The sequence below is a fragment of the Nothobranchius furzeri genome, chromosome 19 (assembly GCF_043380555.1).
Source record: "Nothobranchius furzeri strain GRZ-AD chromosome 19, NfurGRZ-RIMD1, whole genome shotgun sequence".
NCBI lineage: Eukaryota > Metazoa > Chordata > Actinopteri > Cyprinodontiformes > Nothobranchiidae > Nothobranchius > Nothobranchius furzeri.
Window position 1 is genome coordinate 17,541,275 of NC_091759.1, and position 12,500 is coordinate 17,553,774.

Here is a 12,500-nt window from a genome sequence, read left to right on the forward strand (position 1 = left end):
GTGTGGGTGGGAGAAGGCTGCGGGCATGGGGATGCCTGATGAGCCTGGATGTGATGCTGGTGAGAGAGGGGACAGGGCAGAGGCCGGCTGGACGTGCAGCGGGCAGGGGGAAGCTTGAGCCTGGGTGGGTGGTTGTGCATCCAGGGCGGGCAGGGAGAGGTGAGACGTGGGCCTGGGCTGGTCGTCAGCGGTTCACCACAGGCAGCTGGTGGCGGTGTGGCTGAGCAGAAGCCTCCAGCAGGTGATGGCGGGGTGGGGGAGCAGCAGCCAGCCTCAAGCAGCCAGCCTCCAGCTGCTGATGGTGGGGTGGAGGAACAGAAGCCTCCAGCTGGTGATGTCAGGGTGGAGGAGCAGCAGCCAGCCTCCAACGGCTGATGGTGGGGTGGAGGAGCTGCAGCCAGCCTCCAGCAGCTGATGGCGGGGTGCAGGAGCAGCAGCCAGCCTCCAGCTGGTGATGGCGGGGTGAAGGAGCTGCAGCCAGCCACCAGCAGCTGATGGCGGGGTGCAGGAGCAGCAGCCAGCCACCAGCAGCTGATGGCGGGGTGGAGGAGCTGCAGCCAGCGTCCAGCAGCTGATGGTTGGGTGGTGGAGGAGCAGCAGCCAGCCTCCAGCAGCTGCTGGCGGGGTGCAGGAGCAGCAGCCAGCCTCCAGCAGCTGGTGGCGGGGTGGAGGAGCAGAAGCCAGCCTCCAGCAGCTGATGGCGGGGTGCAGGAGCAGAAGCCAGCCTCCAGCAGCTGATGGCGGGGTGCAGGAGCTGCAACCAGCCTCCAGCTGGTGATGGCGGGGTGGAGGAGCTGCAGCCAGCCTCCAGCAGCCAGCCCCCAGCAGCTGATGGCGGGGTGGAGGAGCAGAAGCCAGCCTCCAGCAGCTGATGGTGGGGTGCAGGAGCTGCAGCCAGCCTCCAGCAGCCAGCCTCCAGCTGGTGATGGCGGGGTGGAGGAGCAGCAGCAGACAGCCTCCAGCAGCCAGCCAGCCTCCAGGAGCTGATGGCGGTGTGTGGGAGCAGCAGCCAGCCTCCAGCGTTCAGCCAGCATCCATCAGCTGATGGCGGTGTGAAGGAGCTGCAGCCAGCCTCCAGCAGGTCATGGTGGGGTGGAGGAGCAGCAGCCAGCCTCCAGCAGCTGATGGCGGGTTGCAGGAGCTGCAGCCAGCCTCCAGCAAATGATGGCGGGGTGCAGGAGCTGCAGGCAGCCTCCAGCAGCTGATGGCGGGGTGCAGGAGCAGCAGGCAGCCTCCAGCTGCTGATGACGGGGTGCAGGAGCTGCAACCAGCCTCCAGCTGGTGATGGTGGGGTGGAGGAGCTGCAGCCAGCCTCGAACAGCTGATGGCAGGGTGCAGGAGCAGCAGCCAGCCTCCAGCAGCTGATGGCGGGGCGCAGGAGCTGCAGGCAGCCTCCAGCAGCTGATGGCGGGGTGCAGGAGCAGCAGCCAGCCTCCAGCTGGTGATGGCGGGGTGAAGGAGCTGCAGCCAGCCACCAGCAGCTGATGGCGGGGTGAAGGAGCTGCAGCCAGCCTCCAGCAGGTCATGGTGGGGTGGATGAGCAGCAGCCAGCCTCCAGCAGCTGATGGCAGGGTGCAGGAGCAGCAGCCAGCCTCCAGCAGCTGATGGCGGGGGGAGGAGCAGCAGGCAGCCTCCAGCTGGTGATGGCGGGGTGGAGGAGCTGCAGCCAGCCTCCAGCAGCTGATGGCGGGGTGCAGGAGCAGCAGCCAGCCTCCAGCTGGTGATGGCGGGGTGAAGGAGCTGCAGCCAGCCACCAGCAGCTGATGGCGGGGTGCAGGAGCAGCAGCCAGCCACCAGCAGCTGATGGCGGGGTGGAGGAGCTGCAGCCAGCGTCCAGCAGCTGATGGTTGGGTGGTGGAGGAGCAGCAGCCAGCCTCCAGCAGCTGCTGGCGGGGTGCAGGAGCAGCAGCCAGCCTCCAGCAGCTGGTGGCGGGGTGGAGGAGCAGAAGCCAGCCTCCAGCAGCTGATGGCGGGGTGCAGGAGCAGAAGCCAGCCTCCAGCTGGTGATGGCGGGGTGAAGGAGCTGCAGCCAGCCTCCAGCAGCCAGCCTCCAGCTGGTGATGGCGGGGCGGAGGAGCAGGCAGCCTCCATCAGCTGATGGCGGGGTGTAGGAGCAGCAGCCAGCCTCCAGCTGGTGATGGTGGGGAGGAGGAGCAGCAGCAGCCAGCCTCCAGCAGCCAGCCAGCCTCCAGCAGCTGATGGCGGTGTGTGGGAGCAGCAGCCAGCCTCCAGCGGCCAGCCAGCCTCCAGCAGCTGATGGCGGGGTGGAGGAGCTGCAGCCAGCGTCCATCAGCTGATGGCGGGGTGGAAGAGCAGCAGGCAGCCTCCAGCTGGTGATGGCGGGGTGGAGGAGCTGCAGCCAGCGTCCAGCAGCTGATGGCGGGGTGCAGGAGCAGCAGCCAGCCTCCAGCAGCTGATGGCGGGGTGGAGGAGCTGCAGCCAGCCTCCAGCAGCCAGCCTCCAGCTAGTGATGGCGGGGTGGAGAAGCAGGCAGCCTCCGTCAGCTGATGGCGGGGTGGAGGAGCAGAAGCCAGCCTCCAGCAGCTGATGGCGGGGTGCAGGAGCTGCAGCCAGCGTCCAGCAGCTGATGGTGGGGTGGAGGAGCTGCAGCCAGCCTCCAGCAGCCAGCCTCCAGCTAGTGATGGCGGGGTGGAGAAGCAGGCAGCCTCCGTCAGCTGATGGCGGGGTGGAGGAGCAGAAGCCAGCCTCCAGCAGCTGATGGCGGGGTGCAGGAGCTGCAGCCAGCGTCCAGCAGCTGATGGTGGGGTGGAGGAGCTGCAGCCAGCGTCCAGCAGCTGATGGTGGGGTGGAGGAGCTGCAGCCAGCCTCCAGCAGCCAGCCTCCAGCAGCTGATGGCGGGGTGCAGGAGCAGCAGCCAGCCTCCAGCAGCTGATGGCGGGGTGCAGGAGCAGCAGGCAGCCTCCAGCAGCTGATGGCGGGGTGGAGGAGCAGAAGCCAGCCTCCAGCAGCTGATGGCGGGGTGCAGGAGCTGCAGCCAGCGTCCAGCAGCTGATGGTGGGGTGGAGGAGCTGCAGCCAGCCTCCAGCAGCCAGCCTCCAGCTAGTGATGGCGGGGTGGAGAAGCAGGCAGCCTCCGTCAGCTGATGGCGGGGTGGAGGAGCAGAAGCCAGCCTCCAGCAGCTGATGGCGGGGTGCAGGAGCTGCAGCCAGCGTCCAGCAGCTGATGGTGGGGTGGAGGAGCTGCAGCCAGCGTCCAGCAGCTGATGGTGGGGTGGAGGAGCTGCAGCCAGCCTCCAGCAGCCAGCCTCCAGCAGCTGATGGCGGGGTGCAGGAGCAGCAGCCAGCCTCCAGCAGCTGATGGCGGGGTGCACGAGCAGCAGGCAGCCTCCAGCAGCTGATGGCGGGGTGGAGGAGCAGAAGCCAGCCTCCAGCAGCTGATGGCGGGGTGCAGGAGCTGCAGCCAGCGTCCAGCAGCTGATGGTGGGGTGGAGGAGCTGCAGCCAGCGTCCAGCAGCTGATGGTTGGGTGGAGGAGCAGCAGCCAGCCTCCAGCAGCCAGCCTCCAGCTAGTGATGGCGGGGTGGAGAAGCAGGCAGCCTCCATCAGCTGATGGCGGGGTGGAGGAGCAGAAGCCAGCCTCCAGCTGGTGATGGCGGGGTGCAGGAGCTGCAGGCAGCCTCCAGCAGCTGATGGCGGGGTGCAGGAGCTGCAGGCAGCCTCCAGCAGCTGATGGCGGGGTGGAGGAGCTGCAGCCAGCGTCCAGCAGCTGATGGTGGGGTGGAGGAGCTGCAGCCAGCGTCCAGCAGCTGATGGTTGGGTGGAGGAGCAGCAGCCAGCCTCCAGCAGCTGATGGCGGGGTGCAGGAGCAGCAGCCAGCCTCCAGCAGCTGATGGCGGGGTGGAGGAGCTGCAGCCAGCCTCCAGCAGCCAGCCTCCAGCTAGTGATGGCGGGGTGGAGAAGCAGGCAGCCTCCATCAGCTGATGGCGGGGTGGAGGAGCAGAAGCCAGCCTCCAGCTGGTGATGGCGGGGTGCAGGAGCTGCAGGCAGCCTCCAGCAGCTGATGGCGGGGTGGAGGAGCTGCAGCCAGCCTCCAGCAGCCAGCCTCCAGCTAGTGATGGCGGGGTGGAGAAGCAGGCAGCCTCCATCAGCTGATGGCGGGGTGGAGGAGCAGAAGCCAGCCTCCAGCAGCTGATGGCGGGGTGCAGGAGGTGCAGGCAGCCTCCAGCAGCTGATGGCGGGGTGCAGGAGCAGCAGGCAGCCTCCAGCAGCTGATGGCGGGGTGCAGGAGCTGCAACCAGCCTCCAGCTGGTGATGGCGGGGTGGAGGAGCTGCAGCCAGCCTCCAGCAGCCAGCCCCCAGCAGCTGATGGCGGGGTGGAGGAGCAGAAGCCAGCCTCCAGCAGCTGATGGTGGGGTGCAGGAGCTGCAGCCAGCCTCCAGCAGCCAGCCTCCAGCTGGTGATGGCGGGGTGGAGGAGCAGCAGCAGACAGCCTCCAGCAGCCAGCCAGCCTCCAGGAGCTGATGGCGGTGTGTGGGAGCAGCAGCCAGCCTCCAGCGTTCAGCCAGCATCCATCAGCTGATGGCGGTGTGAAGGAGCTGCAGCCAGCCTCCAGCAGGTCATGGTGGGGTGGAGGAGCAGCAGCCAGCCTCCAGCAGCTGATGGCGGGTTGCAGGAGCTGCAGCCAGCCTCCAGCAAATGATGGCGGGGTGCAGGAGCTGCAGGCAGCCTCCAGCAGCTGATGGCGGGGTGCAGGAGCAGCAGGCAGCCTCCAGCTGCTGATGACGGGGTGCAGGAGCTGCAACCAGCCTCCAGCTGGTGATGGTGGGGTGGAGGAGCTGCAGCCAGCCTCGAACAGCTGATGGCAGGGTGCAGGAGCAGCAGCCAGCCTCCAGCAGCTGATGGCGGGGCGCAGGAGCTGCAGGCAGCCTCCAGCAGCTGATGGCGGGGTGCAGGAGCAGCAGCCAGCCTCCAGCTGGTGATGGCGGGGTGAAGGAGCTGCAGCCAGCCACCAGCAGCTGATGGCGGGGTGAAGGAGCTGCAGCCAGCCACCAGCAGCTGATGGCGGGGTGGAGGAGCTGCAGCCAGCGTCCAGCAGCTGATGGTTGGGTGGTGGAGGAGCAGCAGCCAGCCTCCAGCAGCTGATGGCGGGGTGCAGGAGCAGCAGCCAGCGTCCAGCAGCTGATGGTTGGGTGGAGGAGCAGCAGCCAGCCTCCAGCAGCTGCTGGCGGGGTGCAGGAGCAGCAGCCAGCCTCCAGCAGCTGATGGCGGGGTGCAGGAGCTGCAGGCAGCCTCCAGCAGCTGATGGCGGTGTGCAGGAGCTGCAGCCAGCCTCCAGCAGCTGATGGCGGGGTGCAGGGGCTGCAGGCAGCCTCCAGCAGCTGATGGCGGGGTGCAGGAGCTGCAACCAGCCTCCAGCTGGTGATGGCGGGGTGGAGGAGCAGCAGCCAGCCTCCAGCAGCCAGCCTCCAGCTGCTGATGGCGGGGTGGAGGAACAGAAGCCTCCAGCAGCTGATGGCAGGGTGCAGGAGCAGCAGCCAGCCTCCAGCTGGTGATGGCGGGGTGGAGGAGCTGAAACCTGGGTCGGACCTGGTCTGCAGCAGGGCCCATTACCACTCAGAAGCTGATGGCAGTGTGTGTTTAGGTCCCTGCGGGGTGGATGAGCTGAAACCTGGGTCAGACTTGGTGTGCAGCAGGGCTCAGCACCCTCCAGAAGCCGATGACAGTGTGTCTTTAACTCCCTGCCTGGTGGGAGAGCTGAAAGCTGGGTCGGACCTGGTCTTTAGCAGAGCTCAGCAGCCTCCAGAAGCTGATGGCAGTGTGTGTTTCATCCCCTGCGGGGTGGGAGAGCTGAAACGTGGGTCGGACCTGGTCTGCAGCAGGGCCCATCACCATCCAGAAGCTGACGGCGGTGTGTGTTTAAGTCCCTGCGGGGTGGGAGAGCCATAACCTGGGTCGGACCTGGTCTGCAGCAGAGCTCAGCAGCCTCCAGAACCTGATGGCAGTGTGTCTTTAATCCACTGCGGGGTGCAGGAGCTGAAACCTGGGTCGGACCTGGTCTGCAGCAGGGCTCAGCAGCCAGCAGAAGGTGACGGCAGTGTGTGTTTAGTTCCCTGCGGGGTGCAGGAGCTGAAACCTGGGTCGGACCTGGTCTGCAGCAGAGCTCAGCAGCCAGCAGAAGGTGATGGCAGTGTGTGTTTAAGTCCCTGCCTGGTGGGAGAGCTGAAACCTGGGTCGGACCTGGTCTATAGAAGAGCTCAGCAGCCTCCAGAAGCTGATGGCAGTGTGTGTGTTTTGGTCCCTGCGGGGTGCAGGAGCAGGAACCCGGGTCGGACCTGGTCTATAGCGGAGCTCAGCAGCCTCCAGCAGCTGATGGCAGTGTGTGTTTAATTCCCTGCCTGGTGGGAGAGCTGTAACCCGGGTCGGACTTGGTCTGCAGCAGGGCCCATCACCATCCAGAAGCTGATGGCAGTGTGTCTTTAATTCCCTGCGGGGTGGAGGAGCAGAAACCTGGGTCGGACCTGGTCTATAGCAGAGCTCAGCAGCCTCCAGAAGCTGATGGCAGTGTGTGTTCAAGTCCCTGCGGGGTGGGAGAGCTGAAACCTGGGTCGGACCTGGTCTATAGAAGAGCTCAGCAGCCTCCAGCAGCTGATGGCAGTGTGTGTTTAAGTCCCTGCGGGGTGGGAGAGCTATATCCCGGGTCGGACCTGGTCTATAGCAGAGCTCAGCAGCCTCCAGCAGCTGATGGCAGTGTGTGTTTAAGTCCCTGCGGGGTGGGAGAGCTGAAACCTCGGTCGGACCTGGTCTATGGCAGAGCTCAGCAGCCTCCAGAAGCTGATGGCAGCGTGCCTCTAAGTCCCTGCCTGGTGGGAGAGCTGAAACCTGGGTCGGACATGGTCTGCAGCAGGGCTCGGCAGCCTCCAGCAGCTGATGGCAGTGTGTCTTTAAGTCCCTGCCTGGTGGGAGAGCTGAAACCTGGGTCGGACCTGGTCTATAGCAGAGCTCAGCAGCCTCCAGCAGCTGATGGCAGTGTGTGTTTAAGTCCCTGCCTGGTGTGAGAGCTGAAACCTGGGTCGGACCTGGTCTATAGAAGAGCTCAGCAGCCTCCAGCAGCTGATGGCAGTGTGTCTTTAAGTCACTGCCTGGTGGGAGAGCTGAAACCTGGGTCGGACCTGGTCTATAGTAGAGCTCAGCAGCCTCCAGCAGCTGATTGCAGTGTGTGTTTAAGTCCCTGCCTGGTGGGAGAGCTGATATCCGGGTCGGACCTGGTCCACAGCAGGGCCCATCACCCTCCAGAAGCTGGTGGCAGTGTGTGTTTAAGTCCCTGCGGGGTGCAGGAGCAGAAACCTGGGTGGGACCTGGTCTGCAGCAGAGCTCGGCAGCCTCCAGCAGCTGATGGCAGTGAGTGTTTAAGTCCCTGCGGGGTGGGAGAGCTATATCCCGGGTCAGACCTGGTCTAAAGCAGGGCCCATCACCCTCCAGAAGCTGGTGGCAGTGTGTGTTTAAGTCCCTGCGGGGTGGAGGAGCAGAAACCTGGGTCGGACCCGGTCTACAGCAGAGCTCAGCAGCCCCCAGAAGCTGATGGCAGTGTGTGTGTGTGTGTGTGTGTTTAAGTCTCTGCCTGGTTGGAGAGCCGATACCTGGGTCGGACCTGGTCTGCAGCAGGGCTCAGCAGCCTCCAGAAGCTGATGGCAGTGTGTCTTTCATTCCCTGCGGGGTGCAGGAGCAGAAACCTGGGTCGGACCTGGTCTATAGCGGAGCTCAGCAGCCTCCAGCAGCTGATGGCAGTGTGTGTGTTAAAGACCCTGCGGGGTGGGAGAGCTGAAACCTGGGTCGGACCTGGTCTGCAGCAGGGCTCAGCAGCCCCCAGAAGCTGATGGCTGTGTGTGTTTAAGTCCCTGCGGGGTGGGAGAGCTGAAACCTGGGTCGGACCTGGCCCGCAGCAGGGCCCATCACCCTCCAGAAGCTGATGGCGGTGTGGGTTTAAGTCCCTGCGGGGTTGAGGAGCTGAAACCTGGGTCGGACCTGGTCTGCAGCAGGGCCCATCACCATCCAGAAGCTGATGGCTGTGTGTGTTTAAGTCCCAGGGGGGTGGGAGAGCCATAACCTGGGTCGGACCTGGTCTGCAGCAGGGCTCAGCAGCCTCCAGTTGCAGATGGCAGTGTGTGTTTAGTTCCCTGCGGGGTGCAGGAGCTGAAACCTGGGTCGGACCTGGTCTATAGCAGAGCTCAGCAGCCTCCAGAAGCTGATGGCAGTGTGTCTTCAATTCCCTGCGGGGTGCAGGAGCTGATACCTGGGTCGGACCTGGTCTGCAGCAGGGCCCATCACCATCCAGACGCTGATGGCAGTGTGTGTTTAAGTCCTAGTGGGCTGCAGGAGCTGAAACCTGGGTCGGACCTGCTCTATAGTAGAGCTCAGCAGCCTCCAGAAGCTGATGGCAGTGTGTCTTTAAGTCCCTGCGGGGTGGGATAGCTGAAACCTGGGTCGGACCTGGTCTGCAGCAGGGCCCATCACCATCCAGACGCTGATGGCAGTGTGTGTTTAAGTCCTAGTGGGCTGCAGGAGCTGAAACCTGGGTCGGACCTGCTCTATAGTAGAGCTCAGCAGCCTCCAGAAGCTGATGGCAGTGTGTCTTTAAGTCCCTGCGGGGTGGGATAGCTGAAACCTGGGTCGGACCTGGTCTGCAGCAGGGCCCATCACCCTCCAGAAGCTGTTGGCAGTGTGTCTTCCATTCCTAGTGGGGCAGGGGAGCAAAGACCTGGGCAGAGGAGCGCCTGTCTGCATCCGATCCGGCCCCTCAGCAGCCCGCCGTGAGCCTTAGAGAACCCCCCCCCCCACCCCCCCACCCCACCCCCCCCGGCGGGCTCCAGGAACCGGGCCCTGCGTCGGACCCAGCTCAGGCAGGCCCTCCCTCGGGCCCTGCAGCAGGTGGCCCCGTCTATGCAGTCGAAAACCCCGCGAAAATCGGTGTAGAAACGCCCGAGAGGCGTGGTGCGGTTCCCCCGGCCGGTACCGGGTCCGGACCGGTCCGGAAGTCCACCCAGAACACTGCCTGGGGCTTCTGGGCGGCTCCCCAGGCGCAGGCAGTCGAAAACCGCGTGAAAATCGGTTCAGAATTGACAAAACGGCGACCTCGTCGCTCCAAAAACTAAGTCCAAACTAAGCCTTTCGCTTATCGCTTAACGCTTAAGGCGGTCGGCCTTATGGCCAGTAAATGAAAAGTGCCTGCGCCCCTGGAGGTTTTGGAAGGTGCGAGCGATGACCATGCTCGGGTTAGTAGGTGAGGCCATCGGAAAACCAGCGTGAGTTGGCGGGTTTGGGTGGCAATCTATTCCAGGCAGAGTCGACTATCTCTGGGCATCAATTTTGGGATTTTTCCGGCTCTGGTTCTGGGAGAAACGCAGGGGCAAAGTGCACGAGCCGCGGCCGATTTTGGTGGCCTGTCCCTGGGCACAAAGTCTGAGGAGTGTGGGCCTGGTTCTCCGAAAAATACCAGTCTGCTGGAGCTCACTCCCATGGCTCCAGGGGGCACGGCACACCCCCCGGTAGCCGACCAAAGTGCTCTACTCGGGCCAGACTCGGACCCACGACCCGGGGTGAGAACCACAACTACTGGTCATCCTTTTGACCTCCAGGGGGCGCGGCAGAGCCTCCCCAGTCCGACGCAAGTGCCCCACTTGGGCCATACTCAGACCCACGGCCCGGGGCGAGAACCACAACTACTGGTCATCCTTTAGACCTCCAGGGGGCCCGGCACAGCCTCCCTAGACCGACACAAGTGCTCCACTTGGGCTGTACTCTGACCCAAGTCCCGGTGCGAGAACCACAACTACTGGTCATCCTTTAGACCTCCAGGGGGCCCGGCACAGCCTCCCTAGGCCGACACAAGTGCTCCCTTTGGGCTATACTCTGACCCAAGTCCCGGGGCGAGAACCACAACTACTGGTCATCCTTTTGACCTCATGGTCATCCTTTAGATCTCCAGGGGGCCCGGCACAGCCTCCCTAGGCCGACACAAGTGCTCCACTTGGGCTATACTCTGACCCAAGTCCCGGGGCGAGAACCACAACTACTGGTCATCCTTTTGACCTCATGGTCATCCTTTAGATCTCCAGGGGGCCCGGCACAGCCTCCCTAGGCCGACACAAGTGCTCCACTTGGGCTATACTCTGACCCAAGTCCCGGGGCGAGAACCACAACTACTGGTCATCCTTTAGACCTCCAGGGGGCACGGCACACCCCCCGGTAGCCGACCAAAGTGCTCTACTCGGGCCAGACTCGGACCCACGACCCGGGGTGAGAACCACAACTACTGGTCATCCTTTAGACCTCCAGGGGGCCCGGCACAGCCTCCCTAGTCCGACACAAGTGCTCCACTTGGGCTATACTCTGACCCAAGTCCCGGGGCGAGAACCACAACTACTGGTCATCCTTTTGACCTCATGGTCATCCTTTAGACCTCCAGGGGGCCCGGCACAGCCTCCCTAGTCCGACACAAGTGCTCCACTTGGGCTATACTCTGACCCAAGTCCCGGGGCGAGAACCACAACTACTGGTCATCCTTTTGACCTCATGGTCATCCTTTAGACCTCCATGGGGCACGGCAGAGCCTCCCTAGGCCGACACAAGTGCTCCACTTGGGCTATACTCTGACCCAAGTCCCGGGGCGAGAACCACAACTACTGGTCATCCTTTAGACCTCCAGGGGGCACGGCACAGCCTCCCTAGTCCGACACAAGTGCTCCACTTGGGCTATACTCTGACCCAAGTCCCGGGGCGAGAACCACAACTACTGGTCATCCTTTTGACCTCATGGTCATCCTTTAGACCTCCAGGGGGCCCGGCACAGCCTCCCTAGTCCGACACAAGTGCTCCACTTGGGCTATACTCTGACCCAAGTCCCGGGGCGAGAACCACAACTAATGGTCATCCTTTAGACCTCCAGTGGGGCCCGGCACAGCCTCCCTAGGCCGACACAAGTGCTCCACTTGGGCTATACTCTGACCCAAGTCCCGGGGCGAGAACCACAACTAATGGTCATCCTTTAGACCTCCAGGGGGCCCGGCACAGCCTCCCTAGACCGACACAAGTGCTCCACTTGGGCTAAACTCTGACCCAAGTCCCGGGGCGAGAACCACAACTACTGGTCATCCTTTAGACCTCCAGGGGGCACGGCACAGCCTCCCTAGTCCGACACAAGTGCTCCACTTGGGCTATACTCTGACCCAAGTCCCGGGGCGAGAACCACAACTACTGGTCATCCTTTAGACCTCCAGGGGGCACGGCACAGCCTCCCTAGTCCGACACAAGTGCTCCACTTGGGCTATACTCTGACCCAAGTCCCGGGGCGAGAACCACAACTACTGGTCATCCTTTAGACCTCCAGGGGGCACGGCACAGCCTCCCTAGTCCGACACAAGTGCTCCACTTGGGCTATACTCTGACCCAAGTCCCGGGGCGAGAACCACAACTACTGGTCATCCTTTAGACCTCCAGGGGGCACGACACAGCCTCCCTAGTCCGACCCAAGTGCTCCACTTGGGCTATACTCTGACCCAAGTCCCGGGGCGAGAACCACAACTACTGGTCATCCTTTAGACCTCCAGGTGGCACGGCATATTCTCCCTAGTCCGACACAAGTGCTCCACTTGGGCTATACTCTGACCCAAGTCCCGGGGCGAGAACCACAACTACTGGTCATCCTTTTGACCTCATGGTCATCCTTTAGACCTCCAAGGGGCCCGGCACAGCCTCCCTAGACCGACACAAGTGCTCCACTTGGGCTAAACTCTGACCCAAGTCCCGGGGCGAGAACCACAACTACTGGTCATCCTTTAGACCTCCAGTGGGGCCCGGCACAGCCTCCCTAGGCCGACACAAGTGCTCCACTTGGGCTATACTCTGACCCAAGTCCCGGGGCGAGAACCACAACTAATGGTCATCCTTTAGACCTCCAGGGGGCCCGGCACAGCCTCCCTAGACCGACACAAGTGCTCCACTTGGGCTAAACTCTGACCCAAGTCCCGGGGCGAGAACCACAACTACTGGTCATCCTTTAGACCTCCAGGGGGCACGGCACAGCCTCCCTAGTCCGACACAAGTGCTCCACTTGGGCTATACTCTGACCCAAGTCCCGGGGCGAGAACCACAACTACTGGTCATCCTTTAGACCTCCAGGGGGCACGGCACAGCCTCCCTAGTCCGACACAAGTGCTCCACTTGGGCTATACTCTGACCCAAGTCCCGGGGCGAGAACCACAACTACTGGTCATCCTTTTGACCTCATGGTCATCCTTTAGACCTCCAGGGGGCCCGGCACAGCCTCCCTAGGCCGACACAAGTGCTCCACTTGGGCTATACTCTGACCCAAGTCCCGGGGCGAGAACCACAACTACTGGTCATCCTTTTGACCTCATGGTCATCCTTTAGACCTCCAGGGGGCCCGGCACAGCCTCCCTAGTCCGACACAAGTGCTCCACTTGGGCTATACTCTGACCCAAGTCCCGGGGCGAGAACCACAACTACTGGTCATCCTTTTGACCTC